Genomic DNA, 23,924 nt, shown 5'->3' on the forward strand with positions numbered 1-23,924 from the left:
CTTCTGCTCCTAGTTGTTATGGTTGTATGTCTGTATGTAACAGTTCCACAGAATCACGATCCACTGAGAGAAAAATAAATAAATTCTCCTCATCTCTGTCTTAAATGGAAGACCCCTTATTTTATTAAGCTGTGACGCCTACTTTTAGTCTCGCCCACAAGAGAAAACAACTTCTTTTCAACATCCACCCTGTAAAGTCCCCTTAGGATCTTATATGTTTCCAAAAGATCACCTCTCATCGTTCTAAACGCCAATGAATACAGAAACAACCTGTCCAACGTTTGCGCATAAGTTAACCCTCTCATTCCAGGAATCAGTCAAGTGAACCTTCTCTGAACTGCTTCCAATACAATTATATCCTTTCTTAAGTAAGGTGACCAAAATTGTACACAATACTCTTTCTGAGTTCGCGCCAGTAACCTCAACAGCAGTAGCAAAACATCTTTACTTTTATATTCCATTCCCATTGCAGTAAACAACAGCATTGCATTTGCCTTGTTAATCACTTACTGTACCTGCATACTAACTTTTTGTAACAAAAACAAGAAATGCTGGATTCACTCAGCAGGTCTGGCAGCATCTGTGGAAAGAGAAGCAGAGTTAACGTTTCGGGTCAGTGACCCTTCTTCGGAACTGACAAATATTAGAAAAGTCACAGATTATAAACAAGTGAGGTGGGGGTTGGGCAAGAGATAACAAAGGAGAAGGTGCAGATTGGACCAGGCCACATAGCTGACCAAAAGGTCACGGAGCAAAGGCAAACAATATGTTAATGGTGTGTTGAAAGACAAAGCATTAGTACAGATTAGGTGTGAATATACTGAATATAGAACATCAGCAAGTGCAAACCTGAAGAAAAACAACCTGAAAAAAACAGTGGGTAAGCAAACTGAACAAACTAAGATGAAATGAAATAAATGCAAAAAATGTAAAAAGGAATGCAAAAAAAAGGAAGAAAAATTAACTAAAAATGACTAAAAATGAAAGTAAAGTGGGGGGCTGTCATGCTCTGAAATTATTGAACTCAATGTTCAGTCCGGCAGGCTGTAGTGTGCCTAATCGGTAGATGAGATGCTGTTCCTCGAGCTTGCGTTGATGTTCACTGGAACAATGCAGCAATCCCAGGACAGAGATGTGAGCATGAGAGCAGGGGGGAGTGTTGAAATGGCAAGCAACCGGAAGCTCAGGGTCCTGCTTGCGGACTGAGCGGAGATGTTCCGCAAAGCGGTCACCCAGTCTGCGCTTGGTCTCCCCAATGTAGAGGAGACCACACTGTGAGCAGCGAATACAGTATACTACATTGAAAGAAGTACAAGTAAATCGCTGCTTCACCTGAAAGGAGTGTTTGGGGCCTGGGATAGTGAGGAGAGAGGAGGTAAATGGGCAGGTGTTACACCTCCTCCCAGAACCGTGACAGGGTTCCCCTTGTCCTCACTTTTCATCCCACCAGCCTCCATATCCAAAGGATCATCCTCCGCCATTTTCGCCACCTCCAGCGTGATGCCACTACCAGTCGCATCTTCCCCTCCCTTCCCCTGTCAGCATTCCGAAGGGATCGTTCCCTCCGCGACACCCTGGTCCACTCCTCCATTACCCCCACCACCTCGTCCCCGTCCCAGGGCACCTTCCCTTGCAATCGCAGGAGCTTCCGGTTGCTTGCCATTTCAACACTCCCCCCTGCTCTCATGCTCACATCTCTGTCCTGGGATTGCTGCAGTGTTCCAGTGAACATCAATGCAAGCTCGAGGAACAGCATCTCATCTACCGATTAGGCACACTACAGCCTGCCGGACTGAACATTGAGTTCAATAATTTCAGAGCATGACAGCCCCCCACTTTACTTTCATTTTTAGTCATTTTTAGTTAATTTTTCTTCCTTTTTTTTGCATTCCTTTTTACATTTTTTGCATTTATTTCATTTCATCTTAGTTTGTTCAGTTTGCTTACCCACTGTTTTTTTCAGGTTGTTTTTCTTCAGGTTTGCACTTGCTGATATTCTATATTCAGTATATTCACACCTAATCTGTACTAATGCTTTGTCTTTCAACACACCATTAACATATTGTTTGCCTTTGCTCCGTGACCTTTTGGTCAGCTATGTGGCCTGGTCCAATCTGCACCTTCTCCTTTGTTATCTCTTGCCCAACCCCCACCTCACTTGTTTATAATCTGTGACTTTTCTAATATTTGTCAGTTCCGAAGAAGGGTCACTGACCCGAAACGTTAACTCTGCTTCTCTTTCCACAGATGCTGCCAGACCTGCTGAGTGAATCCAGCATTTCTTGTTTTTGTTTCAGGTTTCCAGCATCCGCAGTATTTTGCTTTTATACTAACTTTTTGTGTTTCGTGTACGAGGACACCAAGATCCCTCGGCATCTCAGAGTTCTGCAATCTCTTTCCATGAAAATAATATGTTGTGTTTTATTTTTCCTGTCAAAGTGGACAAGTTCACACTTTCCCACATTATATTCCATTTGTCAGGTCTTTGCCCGCTCACTTAACCTATCTATATCCTTTTGAAGACGCGTTTTGTCCTCTACACAACTTACTTTCCTATCTATGTTTGTGTCGTCAGCAAATTTAGCAACTATACATTGGGTCCCTTCTTCCAAGTAATTAATATAGATTGTAAATATTTGAGGCCCAGCACTGATCTCTGTGGCACTCCACTAGTTGTAGCTTGCCAAGATGCAAACGACCAATTTACACCTACTTTCTGTTTCCTGTTAGCTAATCAATCCTATGTTCATGTTTATGTGTTACCCCTACACCATGAGCTCTTATTTTGTTTAGTAACCTTTGATGTACCTTGTCAAATGTTTTCTGGAAGTCCAAGTTCATGACATCCACAGGTGCCCCTTTATCCACGCTGCTTGTTACTTCCTCAAATAACTCCAATAAATGTGGGAAACACGATTTGCCGTTCACAAAACCATGTTGACTCTGTCTGGTTGCATTGAGATTTTCTAAATGACCTGCTATAACCTTCTTGATAGTAGATTCTAGCGATTTCCCTATGACAGATGTTAAGATAACTAGCCTGCAGTTTTCTGTTTTCTTTCTTCCTCCTTTCTTGAATAGCGCAGTTACATTTGCTATTTTCCAATCTGAATCTGGGGCATTTTGGAACATTAAAACTAATTTAGTTTAGTTTAGAGATACAGCACTGAAACAGGCCCTTCGGCCCACCGAGTCTGTGCCGACCATCAACCACCCATTTATACTAATCCTACACTAATCCCATATTCCTACCACATCCCCTGCGAGGCTGCGGTGCTAACCACTGCGCCACTGTGCCACCACTATGCATCCACTATCATCGCAGACACTTCTTTTAAAACCCAAGGATTAAGATCATGAGGACCTGGAGACTTCTCAGCTTCCAGTTCTAACATGTGCATTTTTTGCACCATATTCCACTCTTCTACTTCAATATGCTGGTGTCCATCCTACTGTTTAAATCCTCCCCAACCAAACTAGTGAACCTCCTTGCGAGGACATAGGTCGCATTCCAGTTGAAGTGCAACCCGTCCCTTTGAATAGGTGCATGCTGCTCTAGAACTGGAAGCAATATTCTAATAATCTGAAGCTGACCTTCCCTACCTTCCTATTTCTGCTCTCGATAGCACGTGGCACTGGGACTAATTCAGAGATTACTACCTTTTAGGTCCTGCATTTAGCTTCCTCCCTAGCTCTTGGAAATCTGACCATGGGACCTCAATACCTGCCCTTTCTATGTCATTTTTTACGATGTGTGTCGCAAATATTGTTTCACTCCCTTCCCCCTGCAGAATATTCTCCGTGACGTCCTTTACCCTGGCACCAGGCAACACACGCATGACTGACGATGTTGGTTACAGAAATGCCTGTCTTTCCCCCTAACTGTGCAATTACTATTGCATCTGGATTCTGTTTATTCTTCCCTCTGGTGCAGTCCCATGCCCATTGATGCAATGGCCTGGACTGCAGCTTCAAGGTGTCGTCAATCCCTGAAGTATCCAATGCTGAGTATAGTGTTGCGAGTGAGATCCACCCCCAGCACTCCTATTCCTCCTGCCTCTTTCTACTCTTCGGGATGTCCTCCCATTTACTATGCTGATTTTTCCACTGCCTGTGGAGTTACCACCTCCTGGAATGTACGATCCAGGAAACTCTCCTGCTTCCTAATGCATCGAAGTGATTCCAGCTGCTCCTCAAGTGCGAAGATTCCGAGCTTGAGCTGAATCAGCTGGTGACACTTGGTACGCACGTGGTTTCCCAAGACATGTACGGTGCCCTGAAGTTTCCACATGCTGCAGGAATTGCAAACAACAGGTCTCAGCTCCCATCCATCCATCATCGAAACAAAATCTTCATTCCTTCATTCAGAATCGAGTTATTAGCTGTTTAAACTGTTAATTTTAATGCATGCCTCTAGCCCTGCTTACTTCTCATACTCTTACAAATTAATTTACTTTTATACTCAACCTGATTGAAATTTTTCATTTCTCAGCACAAAATTTATCCGAATTTCCCAGTTTAGAAAGAAAAAGAGAAATATTCTCCACCCAGTTACTACCTTGCTTTCCTGTGATGTCACACTGAGTTTTCCCACAAATGTCGGTTCATTCTGAACGTCCTGAGCTCTTTGATCCTTGCTGCCAGTATCACTCTCTCCACTATATATATATATTTTTTTCCCACCACCAGTTTCACTGTGCCCTTTGTCTTATTTTGCTCTTTTATCACTGCGTCGCATCTCACTGTGCTATTAATTTCAGGAAAACAAATTTTGTTCCTGTTATGTTTTTCATGTCCTCACTATTACAAAAGGTATGATCCATACAATGACCAAACACATAACCTTGATGTTATTAGCACTGCATGCCAACCAACTGAGTTAACTGCAAGTGTGTTCTGTAATGCTGCTGTTATTGGTCTCACTAACAAACGCGCAGATTATCATTCACACCATCTCCTCCAGAGGTGTCAGAACATGCCAGCTTGCCTGCACACTGTCGGTTTGCTGCCAACTCGGTCTATTATGGGCGTCCTTGTCCTACAAATGAGACATGGAGGTTTGTCAATGGATGTATTGCAATGTGTTTGTGCCTGCCACGTTAAATAACGGGAAGTGTGCAACCTGTGAGATGTGCAAATACCCTGAACCTTTTCAAAGTGATGCAGGAAGCCGGCAAACTTCAGGCTGCCTGCTCAGCAGTGCAATGTTTATATAGTGACGTGAAACATTTGGAGGTTTGAGACATGGTTGACACAGATTGTTGGTAGGTGAGTGAAGAGGGAGCGGTGCATGGACCAGGATGTAAGGCCAGTCGTGCAGTTGGTGTGATGTGGCATGCAAGGATGCATTCACTGAACTTGGTCACAAGTGTGAGGTCGCTAAATCTCTTTCAGTACTGCATCTAGGTCGTCGGTGCCAAATTGGTGGTACTGTCTGCCATGGCCACTTGCTCACACTGCCTTTGAACAAATGTCTAGAGGGCCATTTGGTCCTCTGTAGAGAGAGATCTCTTTCTTCAGATTCACCTCAAACACCAACGATATGGAACAAAGCTGTTCCTTCCTAAATGTATCCAAATATTGTGCAAGCCATTTCAGCCTCTGCTATAGCCAGGATGCTCCTCGCAATTTAAAGTTGCAGTCGGACTTTAGGTAGTGCAAGCTAGCTTCAAATGCTGCTGGAACATGGACTCCCTGTTGAGGCTTGCAGCCACTGAATGGCCAGTTCAGTTCTTTGTTGCAAGCTACAATCATGGAAATGAGCAGGCAGCCCGAAGTTTGTTGGCCTTCTTCATCACTTTGAACAGGTTCAGGGTAATTGCACATCATGATCCCCTTGCCAAATTTTAGGGGCTATCCAATTTAGCCGCTTTAAATTCCTTTCTTCTTCAGTACTGTGGGAGCACCTTCACCACACAGACTGCAGCGTTTCATGATGAAGGCCCACCATTTTCTCAGGAGTAACTTGGATGGGCAAATAATACCACCTTTTCCCGAGTCACCCATATCCTGCGAACTAAGAGTTAGAAAGTAGGAATAAAATCAGCAATTTTGTAATTCACTGATTAAAGAACAAAGAAAATTACAGAACAGCAACAGTCCCTTCGGCCCTCCAAGCCTGCTCCGATCCAGATCCTCTATCTAAACATGTCGCCTATTTTCTAAGGGTCTGTATCTCTGTGCTAATTGATTGATAGCAGATGAGGTCTGTGATCAGAGCGGGGCCTCATGCTGAGTTAGCAATTTGTCAACAGAACTTGGCTCACCAGCCCCTTGTCTTTGCTGTCCTGGTATTAACATTATTGAAGATCGATTTAAGATTAGCTCCGGAGAAGCTGAATGTTAGATGTACGCAGGAGAGTTCACAGAATAATACAGCACAATGTGAGGCCATCTGCTCTGTCGGGCTTGTTCCACTCTTCAAAAGAGCTATTCAATCTCTTACTTTCTCCTGTTCCTTTCGCGTAGCCCAACACATCCCTGTTGTGCAGTATTTTTCTTATTCAATTTTGAAAGTTACGAGTAAATCTGCTTCCACCAGCCTTTCAGACCGCGAATTCCACATCATAGCAACTCAGGACGTAATAAAGTACAATCTCCTCCTCTCTGCTCTGGTTCGTTTGCCAATCAACTTCCTAGACTGTTCTTTGGTTGCTGATCCTTCCTCCAATGGATCTAGACTTTCATGATTAACTCTTTCAAAAGCTTCATAATTTCGATACCTCTAATTTATCTCCTTTTGGCCCGAAGGAGAACAATCTCTGCTTCTCTAGACCTTCCATGTAGCTGACGTCCCTCATCCCTGGTATCATTCTAGTAAAATACCTCTGCACCCTCTCCAAGGCTTTGACATTCTTCCAAAGTGCAATGTCAACAACCGGAGAACATAGGCCAGCTGAGTCCTGACCAGTGATTTATAAAGTTTGAGCATACTTCCCTCTTTTTGTACTCTATGCCTCTCTTTATAAATCCTGCATGTTTTAAGCAATGCCATCAGCCTGGCCTGCCACCTTCAAAAGCCCATGTATGCATATTTGCTCTGTTCCTGAATTCACTCTAAAATTGTACATTTTACTTTATATTGCCTTTCCTCATTCTTATTCTTAAAAGCATTGTTCACACTCCTCAGAACTAAATTTCCTCTGCATTTGTCTGCGAATATCATCGATCTGTCTATGATCACTTGCAACCTACTATTTACCTCCTCATTGTTTACTACATTCATGAGTTCCATGTCTTCTGCCAACTTTGAAGTTATGTTCTTCACATTTCTATTTCATATTTATCAAAAGTAGCAGTGGTACTGAAAGCTATCCTTGGGAGCACCAGTTTGTACCTCCCTCCAGTGCGAACAACTGTTCACCACTTTCTGCTTTAGCCAACTTGATTTCCACACTGCAGCTGCCCCTTTAATCCATGGGTTTCAATTTTGCAAATACGTCTATTAAATGACAGTTGATCACAGGCATTGTGAAGGCTTTATATACAACATGGACAGCACTACTCTCATCAACGTTCTTCATTAATTCCTCAAAGAACTCAATCGCGTGTGTAAAACAAGATTTTCCTTTAACAAGCCAGGGCTAGTTGTCATTTATTAAGCTGTGTTTTATCAAGCAGCGGTAGCAGTGAGAGTGCGGGCCAGGGGGCAGCTGGGAAAGTAAGTTTCAGTATAAAGCACTTACCTACCGATTCGGCAGCTTCTTTTTGAACAGTGGTAGCAGTGAGAGTGCGAGCCAGGGGACAGCTGGGAAGGTAAGTTTCAGTATAAAGCACTTACCTACCGATTCGGCAGCTTCTTTTTGAACAGCGGTAGCAGTGAGAGTGCGGGCCAGTGGGCAGCTGGGAAGGTAAGTTTCAGTATAAAGCACTTACCTACCGATTCGGCAGCTTCTTTTTGAACAGCGGTAGCAGTGAGAGTGCGAGCCAGGGGACAGCTGGGAAGGTAAGTTTCAGTATAAAGCACTTACCTAGCGATTCGGCAGCTTCTTTTTGAACAGCGGTAGCAGTGAGAGTGCGAGCCAGGGGACAGCTGGGAAGGTAAGTTTCAGTATAAAGCACTTACCTACCGATTCGGCAGCTTCTTTTTGAACAGCGGTTGCAGTGAGAGTGCGAGCCAGGGGACAGCTGGGAAGGTAAGTTTCAGTATAAAGTGCTTACCTAGCGATTCGGCGGACGCGGACGGGTAAGTGAACTTATATATTCGGGCAGTGGCTAAACCCGAAACACTACACGCGCAGTGTCTCCCACCCATCCTCCTCCTCTAACCAAAAGAATAAGACTCTTGTGTGGAGGGTTTGGTAAGGTAAGGTTTTCCTTTATTTTTACTTAATCTCTGTGTCAGTTTAGAGCAGAGGGGATGGAAGCTAGGGCAGTTGCATGCTCCTCTTGCAGGATGTGGGAGGTAAGGGTCACCACTTGTGTCCCTGCTGACTTCACCTGTGAGAAGTGCACCCAACTCTAGCTCCACACAGACTGCGTTAGGGAACTGGAGCTGGAGCTGGATGCACTTCGGATCATTCAGGCGGCTGAGGGGGTGATAGAGAACAGTTATAGGGATGTAGTGTCACCTAACTTACAGGATAAAGGTAGCTTGGTGACCATCAGGGGAGGGAAAGGGATAGGTGCACAGTGCAGGGATCAACTGTGGCAGTTCCCCTCAATAATAAGTACACCATTTTGAATACAGTTGTGGGGGGGACCTACCAGGGGAAAGCTACACAGGCCAGGGCTCTGGCACTGAGCCTGGCTCTGTGACTCAGAAGGAAAGTGGGGAGAAAAGGAGAGCGATAGTGACAGGAGATTCAATGGTGAGAGGAACAGACAGGAGATTCTGTCGTCGCGATCGAGACTCCCGGATGGTATGTTGCCTCCCGGGTGCCAGGGTCAGGGAAGTCTCGGATCGAGTCTACAGGATTCTTAAGGTGGAGGGGGAGCAGCTAGAAGTCGTGGTACACATCGGTACCAATGACATAGCGAGGAAAAGGGATGAGGACCTGAAAAACGAATATAGGGAGTTAGGTTGGAAGCTAAAAGGCAGGACGAACAGGGTAGTAATCTCAGGATTGATACCGATGCCACGTGCTAGTGAGGCCAGAAACAGAGAGTGAGTGCAGCTGAACACATGGCTACAGAGCTGGTGTAGGAGGGAGGGCTTCAGATATGTGGATCATTGGGATACCTTCTGGGGAAGGTGGGACGTGTACAAGAAGGACGGGTTGCATCTGAACAGGAGGGGCACCAATATCCTTGGCGGGAGGTTTGCTAGCGCTCTTCGGGAGGGTTTAAACTAGTTTGGCAGGGGGATGAGAACCGGAGGTACGGATCAGTGGATGGGGTAGCTGTTGAACAGGCAGATACAGAGTGCAGAGAGTCTGTGAGGAATGTTAGACAGTTGACAGGGCAAATTTGCGGCCAGTATGATGGGTTGAAGTGTGTCTATTTTAACACAAGAAGTGTCAGGAATAAGGGTGATGAACGTAGAGCATGGATCAGTACTTGGAGCTACGATGTTGTGGCCATATTGGAGACTTGGATATCACAGCGGCAGGAATGGATGTTGGATGTTCCGGGGTTTAGATGTGTCAAAAGGAATAGGGAGGGAGGTAAAAGAGGTGGAGGAGTGGCATTGCTGATCAGGGATAGTATCACAGCTGCAGAAAGGGAGGTCGTCGAGGAGGGTTTGTCTACTGAGTCATTATGGGTGGAAGTCAGAAACAGGAAAGGAGCAGTCACTTTATTGGGAGTTTTCTATAGACCCCCCAATAGCAACAGAGACACGGAGGAACAGATTGGGAGGCACATTTTGGAAAGGTGCCGAAGTAACAGGGTTGTTGTCATGGGTGACTTCAACTTCCCTAATATTGATTGAAACCTCCTTAGTGCAAATAGTTTGGATGGAGCAGTTTATGTCAGGTGTGTCCAGGTGTTTCCTGACTCAATATGTAGATAGACCGACTAGAGGGGAGGCTATGTTGGATTTGATGCTTGGCAACGAACCAGGTGGCAGATCTCTCGTTGGTAGAGCATTTCGGTGATAGTGATCACAACTCCCTGACCTTAACACTAGTCATGGAGAGGGACAGAAGCAGACGGGATGGGAAAATATTTAATTGGGGGAGGGGAAATTACAATGCTATTAGGCAGGAACTGGGGAGCATAAATTGGGAACAGATGTTCTCAGGGAAATGTATGACAAAAATGTGGAGGTTGTTTAGGGAGCACTTGCTGCGACTGCTGGATAGGTTTGTCCGGATGAGGCAATGAAGGGATGGTAGGGTGAAGGAACCTTGGATGAAAAGAGATGTGGAACAGCTAGTCAAGAGGAAGAAGGAAGCTTACTTAAGGTTGAGGAAGCAAGGATCAGACAGGGCTCCAGAGGGTTACAAGGTAGCCAGGAAGGAACTGAAGAATGGACTTAGGAGAGCTAGAAGGGGACATGAAAAAGTCTTGGCGGGTAGGATTAAGGAAAATCCCAAGGTGTTCTACACTTATGTGAGGAACAAGAGGATGGCCAGAGTGAGGGTAGGGCCGATCAGGGATAGTGGAGGGAACTTGTGCCTGGAGTCGAAGGAGGTAGGGGAGGTCCTAAATGAATACTTTGCTTCAGTATTCACTAGTGAGAAGGACCTGGACGTTTGTGAGGACAGCATGAAACAGGCTGATATGCTCGAACAGGTTGATGTAAAGAGGGAGGATGTGCTGGAAATTTTAAAAGACATAAGGACAGATAAGTCTCTGGGGCCTGATGGAATATACCCAATGATGTTACGGGAAGCGAGGGAAGAGATTGCAGTGCGTTTGGCGATTATCTTTGCGTCCTCACTGTCCACTGGAGTAGTACCAGATGATTGGAGGGTGGCAAATGTTATTCCCTGAATCAGTAAAGGGAATAGGGATAACCCTGGGAATTATAGACCAGTCAGTCTTACATCGGTGGTGGGCAAATTATTGGAGAGGATTCTGAGAAACAGGATTTATGATTATTTGGAAAGCATATTTTGATTAGAGACAGTCAGCATGGCTTTGTGAGGGGCAGGTCATGCCTCACAAGCCTTATTGAATTCTTTGAAGATGTGACAAAACACATTGATGAAGGAAGAGCAGTGGATGTGGTGTATATGGATTTTAGCAAGGCGTTTGATAAGGTTCCCCATGGTAGGCTCATTCAGAAAGTAAGGAGGCATGGGATTCAGGGAAAGTTGGCTGTCTGGATACAGAATTGGCTGGCTCATAGAAGACAGAGGGTGGTAGTAGATGGAAAGTATTCAGCATGGAACTCGGTGACCAGTGGTGTTCCGCAGGGATCTGTTCTGGGACCTCTGCTCTTTGTGATTTCTATAAATGACTTGGATGAGGAAGTGGAAGGCTGGGTTAGCAAGTTTGCCGATGACACGAAGGTTGCTGGAGTTGTGGATAGTGTGGAAGGTTGTTGTTGGTTGCAACGGGACATTGACAGGATGCAGAGCTGGGCTGAGAAGTGGCAGATGGAGTTCAACTTGGAAAAGTGTGAAGTCATTCATTTTGGAAGGTCGAATTTGAATGCAGAATACAGGCTTAAAGACAGGATTCTTGGTAGTGTGGAGGAACAGAGGGATCTTGGAGTCCATGTCCATCGATCGCTCAAAGTTTTCACCCACGTTGATAGGGTTGTTAAGAAAGCGTATGGTGTGTTGGCTTTCATTAACAGGGGGATTGAGTTTAAGAGCCACGAGGTTATGCTGCAGCTCTATAAAGCCCTGGTTCGACCACACTTGGAATATTGTGTTCAGTTCTGGTTGCCTCATTAGAGGAAAGATGTGGAAGCTTTAGAGATGGTGCAGAGGAGATTTACCAGGATGCTGCCTGGACTGGAGGGCATGTCTTTCGAAGAAAGGTTGAGGGAGCTAGGGCTTTTCTCATTGGAGCGAAGAAGGATGAGATATGACTTGATAGAGGGGTACAAGATGATGAGAGGCATAGATAGAGTGGATAGCCAGAGACTTTTTCCCAGGGCGGAAAGGGCTATCACCAGGGGGCATAATTTTAAGTTGATTGGAGGAAGGTGTCAGAGGTAGGTTCTTTACACAGAGAGTGGTGGGTGCATGGAATGCACTGCCAGCGGTGGTAGTAGAAGCAGATACATTGGGGATATTTAAGCGACTCTTGGATAGGTGCATGGATGTATGAAGGGTATGTAGCTAGTTTGATCCTAGAGTAGGTTAAAGGTTGGCACAACATCGTGGGCCGAAGGGCCTGTACTGTGCTGTACTGTTCTATGTTCTATGTTCTAAATATTTTTTCTTCGGTGAAGGCCATAATTTGTCCCCCACATAAATTAACCTTCCTGGCTTGTCGTTACAAAGATCATCAACTTTTCCTTTTCAAAACAGGGTATAGAATTTCTATACCCCAGTTCTTTCGCATCACTCCCATATCCAAGGAGGAATGAAAGGTTATGGCCAATGCCTTATCTAGTCACATCATTCCTTCTTTCAGTAGCCCTCATACATCCCATCCAGACCGAGGAAATGTCCTACAAAAAACGTTGAATTCGAAAGGGTTAACTGAATGCTTTTGTTCAGGCAATACAATTAATATCAGTCTCCATGAATCCTAAATGTGTCGATGGAGAGCTTCTCTCTTCTTTTCATTTGGGACTCCTTTCACTTTGTTATCCCATAATGTCAGTGTGAGCGTCACATGCAGCAGTAACACAGGTCAGCAGCTCCAGAGAGAGGGAGACGACAGATCAGAATCTGTGAACAATAGATTGGAATGTTGCAATAATGGATCAGAGTCTGAGAAGAATAAAAGGGAATGTTACAATAATGGACAGGAGGGTCTTCTGGGAATTTGATTATCTTTCTGCAAATTATGATAGAATATCATTAGAAATTCGAATCCAGTTCGCTGTTCGAATTATTGGACATATATATTATCCCATTCTCACTATTGTTGATATCCCTGGAAAATCTCTCTGCAACCTATTTATTCATAATTCTTATTTAGCTGCATTACTCTTCTTCTCATTTACTGCGCCCTCCATCCCGCTGTAGCTGCTCCTGATAAGATTCTGTATCCACCTATTAATTCAAACAATCATTGTTAACTGTATTAATATTGTTGTAATTTACTTTATTACATTACTGCTGTCGGTGTCCCTGGTATTTCTCGATCTGCAGCTATAATTTATGCAACATACATTTCATTGTCCTTCCTTTCATTTACTTTTTTTTTTGGAAGACTGAAGCAATTGAATTCCGACTCTGTCACAACTTTCCTTGTGGATTCATAGATTCCAACCCCCTCCGTGGCCAACGTCTGAAGCTGAATACAGACAGTTTGCAACCTTGGCTATCCCTTTGATTTTGAGCTGAGTTCTGACCCCATATCCTCTCCATGCCAATCCTGCTTACTCTCACTTCAGGAATTTCGCCTCTCTCCAACCTGAGCCAACTGTTGCTTAAAACGTCAGCCAGGCATTTGTTACATCAAGACTTGTCATTTCAATTTGATGGGATTGAATGCCAATAAATCCCCAGGGCCTGATGGTCTGCATCCCAGGGTCCTTCAGGAAGTGGCTCCAGAAATAGTGGGTGCATTGGTGGTCATCTTCCAAGATTCTATAGACTCTGGAACAGTTCCTACACATTGGAGGGTAGCTAATGTAACCCCACTCTTTAAAAAGTGAAGTAGAAAGAAAGCAGGGAATTATAGACCAGTCAACCTGACCTTGGCTGTTGGAAAATTTCGAGAGTCCATTATCTAAGGTTTTATTGCAGAGCGCTTGGAGAACAGTGGTAGAATCGGATAGAGTCAGCAAGGATTTGCGATTGGGAAATCATGCTTAACAAATCTACTAGAATTCTTCGAGGATGGAACTGGTGGAGTTGAGAAGGGGAAGACGGTGGATATGGTTTATTTGGACTTTCAGACGGCTTTCAATAAAGTCCCACATAAGAGACTAGCATGTAAAATTAAAGCACCTGGGATTGGGGATGGATAGAAAAGTGTTTGGCAGACGGGAAACAAAGAATAGGGATAAATAGATCTTTTTCTGAATGTCAGGCAGTGACTAGTGGGGTAATGCAGGGATTATGCTAAGATCCCAGCTATTCACAATATATATTAATGATTTAGATGAGGGAACTAAATATAATATCTCCAAATTTGCAGATGACAGAAAACTGGATGGGAGGGTGAGTTGTGAGGAGGACGCAGAGAGGCTTCACAGTGATTTTCACAAGTTGAGTGAGTGGGAAAATGCAAGGCAGATGCAGGATAATGTGGATAAATGTGAGGTTATCCACTTTGGTAGCAAAAACAGGAAGGCAGATTATTATCTGAACGGTTATAAACTGAGAGAGAGGACTTGCAATGAGACCTGGATGTTCTCATACACCAGTCACCGAAGGTATGCATGCAGGTCCAACAGGCAGTAAAAAAAAGCAAATGGTATGTTGGCCTTCATAGTGAGAGAATTCGAGTACAGGAGCAGGGATGTCTTGCTGCAATTATACAGGGCCTTGGTGAGGCCACACCTGGAATATTGTGTGCAGTTTTGGTCTCCTTATCTGAGGCAGGATGTTCTTGCTATCGAGGGAGTTCAGCGAAAGTTTATCAGATTGATTCCTGGGATGGCGGGACTGACGTATGAGGAGAGATTGAGTCGGTTAGGATTGTATTCGCTGGAGTTCAGAATAGTGAGGGGGGATCTCAAAGAAATTTAACAAATTATTACAGGACTTGACAGGGTAGATGTTGGAAGGATATTCCCGATAGTAGGGGAGTCCAGAACCAGGGTTCATAGTCTAAGGATACGGGGTAAACCTTTCAGGACTGAGATGAGGAGAAATTTCTTCACCCAAAGAGTGTGAACCTGTGAAATTCGCTACTACAGAAAGCAGTTGAGGCCAAAATATTGTATGTTTTCAAGCAGGAGTTAGATATAGCTCTCTGGTTTAAAGGTAGCAAAGAATACAGGCCGAAAGCGGGAGCAGGGTACTGAGTTGGATGATTAGCCATGATCATAATGAATGGCGCAGCGAGCTCGAAGGGCCGAATGGCCTATTCCTGCTCCTATTTTCTTTGTTTCTATGTTTCTATTTACATTGTATCCTGGCCAGTCTGGCAATTGCAAGACTCCATAAACTAAAGGCAATCCAAAACTCTGCCTTGCTATCCTACCTCACACCAAGTCTTGCCACTCACTGAGCACTACTGTTTCCCGATCAAGGAGTGCCTTGATTCTAATATCTAATATTAACCCTTGTGTTAATTATGGCATGCATGGTAGACAGTGGATTTCCTCATGGGTCAGTGATTCGACCAGTTTTTTTTTGTTCTGTAAAAATGACTTGGAGCTTGGAATACAGTGTAGAGTATCGAAATATGCTGATGATTCCAAATGGAGATGTGGTAATCAGTGACGATGAGCAGACAGGTGACTGATGGAATATAATATGGACAAGTGTGAGGTGATGCATTTTGGCAGAAGGAATAAGGAGAGGTAATATAAATATAATGGCACAGTTGGAAATCGTGTGCAGGAATAGCAGTGCCTAGGGGTGCAAATGCTTCAAACTTTGGAAGTGGCAGGACATATTGAGGGAGTGATGAGCAAAGAATATGGGATTCTGGCCTTCATAAATAGAGGCATCGAGCGAAAAAAGCAGGGACGTTATGCTGAACATTTATACAGCTTTGGTTAGGCCCCAATTGGATTATTGCATCCATTTCTGGTCGTCACTATTTAAAAAGAATGTAAAGATGCTTGAGAGGGGACAGAGGAAAATTACAAAATCGTTCTAGGGTTCGGGGGAATTTATTTACAAGGTTATACCGGACAGTCTGGAACAAAGAGATTGAGGGATGCTTGGATAGCCATGTAGAAGGTTATGACAGGCTTAGGTAAGTTAGACATTAAAAACTAGCCCGTTCACAAATTGTGCAAGGACTAGATGACAGATACTGAACGTTTTGTGTCAGAGATGCCAGGGAAGATTATTTGTTTTTATGCCACTGGTGGTAATGACCTGTAACTCACTGCCCACAAGTGTATCTTTAGCAAACAGGGTTAAGGAAAATCCCAAAGCCTTTTATTCATATATAAGGAGAAAGAGGGTAACTAGAGAAAGGAATGGCCCACTAAAGGACAAAGGAGGAATGTTATGCTTGGACTCAGAGAAAATGGGTGAGATTCTAAACGAGTACTTTGCATCGGTATTCACCGAGGAGAGGGACATGACGGATGTTGAGGTTAGGAACAGATGTTTGATTACTCTAGGTCAAGTCGGCATAAGGAGGGAGGAAGTGTTGGGTATTCTAAAGGGCATTAAGGTGGACAAGTCCCCAGGTCCGGATGGGATCTATCCCAGGTTACTGAGGGAAGCGAGAGAGGAAATAGCTGGGGCCTTAACAGATATCTTTGCAGCATCCTTAAACACGGGTGAGGTCCCGGAGGACTGGAGAATTGCTAATGTTGTCCCCTTGTTTAAGAAGGGTAGCAGGGATAATCCAGGAAATTATAGACCGGTGAGTCTGACGTCAGTGGTAGGGAAGCTGCTGGAGAAGATACTGAGGGATAGGATCTATTCCCATTTGGAAGAAAATGGGCTCATCAGTGATAGGCAACATGGTTTTGTGCAGGGAAGGTCATGTCTTACCAACTTAATAGAATTCTTTGAGGAAGTGACAAAGTTGATTGATGACGGAAGGGCTGTCGATGTCATATACATGGACTTCAGTAAGGCGTTTGATAAGGTTCCCCATGGCAGGCTGATGGAGAAAGTGAAGGCGCTTGGGGTCCAAGGTGTACTAGCTAGATGGATAAAGAACTGGCTGGGCAACAGGAGACAGAGAGTAGCAGTAGAAGGGAGTTTCTCAAAATGGAGACGTGTGACCAGTGGTGTTCCACAGGGATCCGTGCTGGGACCACTGTTGTTTGTGATATGCATTAATGATTTGGAGGAAAGTATAGGTGGACTGATTAGCAAATTTGCAGACGACACTAAGATTGGTGGAGTAGCAGATAGTGAAGGGGACTGTCAGAGAATACAGCAGAATATAGATAGATTGGAGAGTTGGGCAGAGAAATGGCAGATGGAGTTCAATCAGGGCAAATGCGAGGTGATGCATTTTGGAAGATCCAATTCAAGAGTGAACTATACAGTAAATGGAAAAGTCCTGGGGAAAATTGATGTCCAGAGAGATTTGGGTGTTCAGGTCCACTGTTCCCTGAAGGTGGCAACGCAGGTAAATAGAGTGGTCAAGAAGGCATACGGCATGCTTTCCTTCATCGGACGGGTCATTGAGTACAAGAGTTGGCAGGTCATGTTACAGTTGTATAGGACTTTGGTTCGGCCACATTTGGAATACTGCGTACAGTTCTGGTCGCCACATTATCAAAAGGATGTGGATGCTTTGGAGAGGGTGCAGAGGAGGTTCACCAGGATGTTGCCTGGTATGGAGGGCGCTAGCTATGAAGAGAGGTTGAGTAGATTAGGATTATTTTCATTAGAAAGACGGAGGTTGAGGGGGGACCTGATTGAGGTGTACAAAATCATGAGAGGTATAGACAGGGTGGATAGCAAGAAGCTTTTTCCCAGAGTGGGGGTTTCAATTACTAGAGGACACGAGTTCAAAGTGAAAGGGGAAAAGTTTAGGGGGGATATGCGTGGAAAGTTCTTTACGCAGAGGGTGGTGGGCACCTGGAACGCATTGCCAGCGGAGGTGGTAGATGCGGGCACGATGGAGTCTTTTAAGATGTATCTAGACAGATACATGAATGGGCAGGAAGAAAAGAGATACAGAAGCTTAGAAAATAGGCGACATGTTTAGAGAGAGGATCTGGATCGGCGCAGGCTTGGAGGGCCGAAGGGCCTGTTCCTGTGCTGTAATTATCTTTGTTCTTTGTTCTTTGTATTGGAAGTAGAGGCAATCAGTTATTTCAAAAGGAAATTGGATGGTCACTTAAACAAAATGAACGTGCATGGCTAACGAGATCGAGCCAGGGAATGGCACTGACTGGATTCCTCAGTGGAGAGCTGCATAAAGTCGATGGGCTGGATGACCTCCTTCTGTGCCATACTTGACTCTATGGCTGTAATTGCTCTTTGTCCTCATCGTTCCAATTCGTCCCGTTTTTCTTTCACTTTCCTAAAGCCCTGAAAGCCTTTCCCCTTCAAGTGTTTATCTATTTTTTTCTCTATGTGCCGTGTTGGACTGTGTTCCTGTTCGATTTTGTTTCATTACTTTAAATACCAGAGCACACAGCTATCAGTTTTCTTCAACTCAGCATCACATTTATGTAACGGGCTCATGTTACACAATCCAACATGAATGCTTTGGCAAAATATAGAGCTCGGCAGTATTTATGCGATTCTTTATTATTAAGCCCACGATTCACTATAAAAATTCAGGTCCCCCTCCCCCCTTCATGATTCTTGCATGACTGTAACAAACTATGGTTTACTCAAAACAATTATACCAATTATACCTTTTAAGCTTTACATTTTATGCACAATGTAGCCACGAAGATAGACTTTTGTTCATCTCTGCCTCTCCCAATGATTCTGTTATCATCGTTAGATCTTGTGGCACTTATGGACTTGAATAGCTTTATGATGACAAACACAATTATTAAAACATCATGTCCCAGGCCTTCAAGACATTGATGACAGACCTTCCTGTACCATCAACCTGTCAAATGGCCTTACGTTTGCATCCCAAAGCATCTTTATTCATCATTACTGAAAGTTTTTTTTTTAACTCGTCATGTGCTGATCCCACAAACTACGAGGTACATGAATAATATGAACCCACATTCCCATTATCTCTTCATGCTTTTCTCTCTCTAGCACTACTTATCTTACTCTATTTACCTTTCTCTCTCTCTCGCTCTAGCACTGTCTCTTCCTCTTCGTCTCTTGCTCAGAGAATACTGGAATGGCACTGTGCAGAAATAGACCATTCTGCCCATTGTGTCTGTGCCATCGATTTTGATGAGTTATCGAGTGATTCACAAACACTTCTTCTTTTCATAGAATTCTTTTGTTTTCGTTTCAAATAATTTTCCAATTTCATTTTAAGTATTTTCATTGAACATACGTCTGCCACGATGTAAATCCGTGAATTCTAGTTCCCAATAACGGTCTGTGTAACAAAGCTCTCTTCATCTCACCTCTCGTTATTTAACAATTAGTTGTATCCTCTTCATCTCCACTTCAGTTAGTTTCCATCTAAAGAAAACACAATGTTTGAAACAAGGTCCAGTGCATCGAACAGAACATTCAACAATTCATCTGTTCCGATAACAGGCTCGTACATGCTCCTCCACCATTCCCCAAAACGGTGGAACCCATCACACTACGTCAGGCTGTTGCTTGACCTGTCTGAGGGACAGCTCTCCCAACTTAGGCAAAAGTCCCCAGATGTTATGAAGAACAACTTTGCAAGGTCAAAAGGGCTTTTGCAGCTTCCACTACGCTGGATGGGCGATCTCATGTTATTCTTACTTGATTTTGTTGCAGCGATTTTAAACAACTGCATAGCTTGCTCTGTTGTTTCAGATGTTAGTTAAAGTTCAGCCATATTGCTGTGGGTCCAGAGTCACATATAAGCCAGATTGGGTAAAGATATCACATTTCATCCTGTGAAGGACATTTCTGAACCAAAAGGTTTTTTTTACTTAAACGATTTGGTAGTTTCATAGATACTATTCCTGAGATCAACTGTTTATTCGAGGTTTATCAAATAAATGAACCTAAATTCTTCCAGCTGCCGTGGTGGTATTTGAAATCTAGTCCCCGGATCATTAGTCTAGGCCTCTTGGTTACTAGTGCAGTAGCATTACTATTATGCTGCTCAGTGGCAAACAGCACCAGAGCTACACAAATGCCAAGTCATAATTTTCTCCAACAAGATTCTAAATCTTGTTTAGAATGGTGTTGCCATCGCTGTATCTCCCATCATCCATATCCTGTTGTTACTCAACTCCTGATTCCCCAAAGCCTGTTGAACACCCTCAAGGAAAAAATCAGGAGTGTAACAATATAGATTCCACTTGTTTGGATGAGCACAGATCCAACAACTCTCAAGGAGCTCGACGGCATTCAGTAAACAGCAAACCGCTTAATCAACATTCACTATCACCTCCACAGCTTCACTGTGTTGATAGTTTGTACCATCTACAAGATGCACTGCAACAGCTCCCCACCTTCCAAACCTGTGACCTCTACTAACTAGCAAAGCAAGGACATCAGGCACAAGAGAAGGCAACCATCTGCAAGTTCCCCTCAAAGGCACACACCACCCTGAATTGGAATGATATCGCCGTTCTTTCACTGCTTCTGGGTCATAATCCTGACCCTTTCTCCCTAACAGCACTGTGGGTATACCTAGACAAGATAGGCAGCAGAGAGTCAAGAAGGCAGCTCACCATCACCTTCTCAAGGGCAATTAGGGATGGGCAATAAATGATGGCCTTACCAGCGAAGCTCACATCCCACGAACAAATAGGATAATTACTCCATTCATAAATCTAAGGATTGACGAAACGTTATTAATTGCCTTGTGAACCCGTCGTGCCAACTTCAAAGATGTTTGCATGAACAGCTCAGGACTGTCTGTTCTTGCACTTCCTTTAAACTACTAACATATATCTCGTATTTTCTCTCTTGATTCGCCACCGCAGAATGCATTAGATCAGTCATCTGCCATGTTCCCACCCATTATTTCCACCAAGTCTATGTCTTGCTGGATTCTATTGCAACTTCCTCCCTATCGTCCCAGGCTCATTTTTTGTGAAAATGTCAAAATTGTACCCAGTTCACTGAAGTCTAAGTCATTAATGCATATCGGATACAGCAGTGGTCCTTGTACTAAACACTGGGGAACAGTACTGTAGACCACCCCATCAGCCCGAACAGCATCCATACACCACAATGTTGATCAAAGCACTCCTAAATTTTGTTCCTTAACATTGTGTCAATCCATTGTACACTCTAATTTCTTCCTTTATTTATAAGCTCTGGTTCCAGTCCTGTTGATGTGTAACCTGTCCCTTTTGAAGAGGTTCCTAGTTACCAAGAATTAGCCCTAGTGCCCCAAGAATCGTAAGTCCTTCGTACTTTGCCTCAAGCCACATATTGATCCTCCCTATCTTCCCATTTCTCCTCTCTCTGGCGCATTACACTGGGAGCAATCCAGAGTTTACTACCTTTTTTGTCTACGTTTTAAACTTTGTCCCGAGCTCCTGAAAATATGACTGGAGGACCTCGATACCTGCCCTTGCTATGTGGTTGGTCTTGACAAGTATCGTAAATTCTGACTCACTGCCCCCCCGCGGAAAATATTCTGCATTCTTTCTGTCATGTAATTCATGCTTGCACACGTGAGCCAACACACATGCAAGACTCACGATGACAGTTACAGAAATACCTGCCTCTTTCCCTAACTATGGAATCTCCAATAACGAATGTGTTTCTACTCTTTGATACTCCCTCCCGTGCAGCCACATCCTCATTGGTGCCATGGTCAGAACTAAATTCCTTCAAGGATTTGTCATTCCATCAGTCTCCAATGCTGCATACTGGATTGAGAATAGTACACACCCAGAAGACTCGTGCACTTCCTGCCTCTTCTTACTCTTCTGGATGTCCAGCCATGTACTATTGTGAAGTCTCACTGCCTTCGGGGTGCCTACCTCCTGGAACGTACGATCCGGGAAGCTATCATCCTCCTTGATGCTCGACAGCGACTCTCGTTATCCCTCAAGCACATAAATCCTCGCTGTTGTTCCGGCTCTGTGATGCCACTGGTCTTGCTGTGTTCTCTTTGCTCCAGTAGGTTAGGGTTTGAGTTAGGTTCAGTGTTACCATTGAGGTTGAGGCTGTGGCTAGGTTTAGTGTTGTAGTTAGGATTAGGATTAAAATTAGGATTACAGTTATTGTTAGTGATAATGTTAGGCTGAGTGCTTGAATTATAGTTAGGGCTATTTATCAGGTTAGATTTTGATTTAGGGTTAGGTTGACTGTTAGTGTTGCAGTTAGAGTTAGTGTTAAAGTTGAGACTACGGTTAAGGTTAGGTTTAGGATTGTATTTATCATTCGGTTTAAGGTTAGTGATAGCGTTAGGTTTAGGGTTAGATTTATGCCTTTGGTATGGTTAGTGTTAGTATTAATGTTGGGGGTAGTGTGAGAGTTAGTTTTTGATGTCGGGTGATGTTTAGGTTTAGCGATGGTGTTATTGTCATTGTTCGGTTTATGGTTCGGTTTAGGGTTGGGAAAGAGAAACTGAGAAAGTGGCGACAACATCAACTTATAGTTCTAAATTTATGTTGTTGTAATAAAACAATCCAAGACACTTCACAGGAGTATTATATAGCAAAACATGACACCAAGTCATGTGAAGAAATATTAGGACCTAAAGCTTTATCAAAAGGTAGGATTTAAGGAGCATCATAAAGAAGGATCAAAAGGGAGAAGAGATTTAAGGAAGAAAGTCTGGGGTTTAGGGCCCAGACAAATGAAGGTGCAGCCGCCAATTGTGGAGCAATTACTACCGGTGTTGCACAAGAAGCCAGAGTTAGAGGAACACAGATATCTTGAAGCATCGTGTGGGCTGGAGGAGGTAACAGACATAGGGAGGTTTGTAGGGCCTGGAGCTGTTAAGAGAGATAGGAACGGCTGTAGGGCTGGAGGAGATGACAAATATAGAGGGTAGGGAGGGCATGGAGGGATTTGAAAACACTGGGAAAAATTTTATATGAAGACATTGTTTATCTGGGAGCAAACTTTGCTCAGAAAGAGCACGGTTATGGGGTAATGGGACCTGGCACGAGTAAGGAAACGGGCAGAAAATTTCTGTGCGACATCAAGTTTATGGAGTGTAGAATGTGGGAGGTCAGTCAGCAGTGCATTGGAATTGTCAATTCTCAAGGTAACAGAAGCATTGTTGAGGAATTAAGCAGCAGATGAACAGATGAAAGGGATGAAGGTGTGCGATGCTATGTGGTGGAAATAGTCTGTCTTAGTGATGGCATGGGTATGTGCGCGGAAGTTCATGATGGGTTCAAGATTGACAACAATCTGATTAAGTCCCAGACTGTTTACCTGGGAGATGGAGTGTATCGATTTCTAGGTAACTAAGTTTGGAACAGCGACCAAAAGCAATGGCTTCAGTTTTCTCAATACATAATAGGAGGAGGTTTATGCTTATCAAGTGCTGGATGTTGGATAAGCAGTCTGATAATGTATCAACAGTTTGGTAGTAGAGGGAAGGGTGGTGAGGTAGAGCTCAGTGCCGTGAAAACATATGTGAAAACTAATGCTGCACTTTCAGATCATGTCGCCGAGGTCATCAGATAGATGAGAAATAGGAGGGGGCTAAGAATGGATCCTTTGTGTACACCAGAGGTAACAATGCAAGAGCAAGAAGTGGAGACATTGGTGGTGATTGTTTGGGAAAGATTAGATAGATTATAATAGAAATAAGTGAATGCAGTCCCACTCAGTTGGATGGCAATGGAGAGGCATTGGAGGAGGATAGTTCGGTCAGGGCTGCAGACAGGTCGAAAGGAAGAGCAGGGATAATTTGCCTTTGTCACAATAACAGCCAATGCCATTTGTGACTTGGATAAGAGGTATTGCGAAACTCTGGTAGTGGCCCACATCTGATTGGAACGATGTACACGTGGAATTCCAAGAAAGATGGGCAAGTATTTGAGAGGCGACAGCACGTCAAGGGGTTGGGAGAGTAAAGGGCGCTTGGAAATGTACGGTTTCGTCCAAGGACAGAAGTGGCAATGTTTTTTTTTTGCTGAGAGGGGTGATGAGGGCAGGTTTGCAGGAGCGAAGGACAGAAACTAAAGAGAGGGAATTGCTAACAATACCAGCTCTTATTGGAGCCAGTAAGGGGTACAGCCGGTTCCTTCGAGCAGCTGC

Source organism: Heterodontus francisci, chromosome 9 (assembly GCF_036365525.1).
Source record: "Heterodontus francisci isolate sHetFra1 chromosome 9, sHetFra1.hap1, whole genome shotgun sequence".
Taxonomy (NCBI): domain Eukaryota; kingdom Metazoa; phylum Chordata; class Chondrichthyes; order Heterodontiformes; family Heterodontidae; genus Heterodontus; species Heterodontus francisci.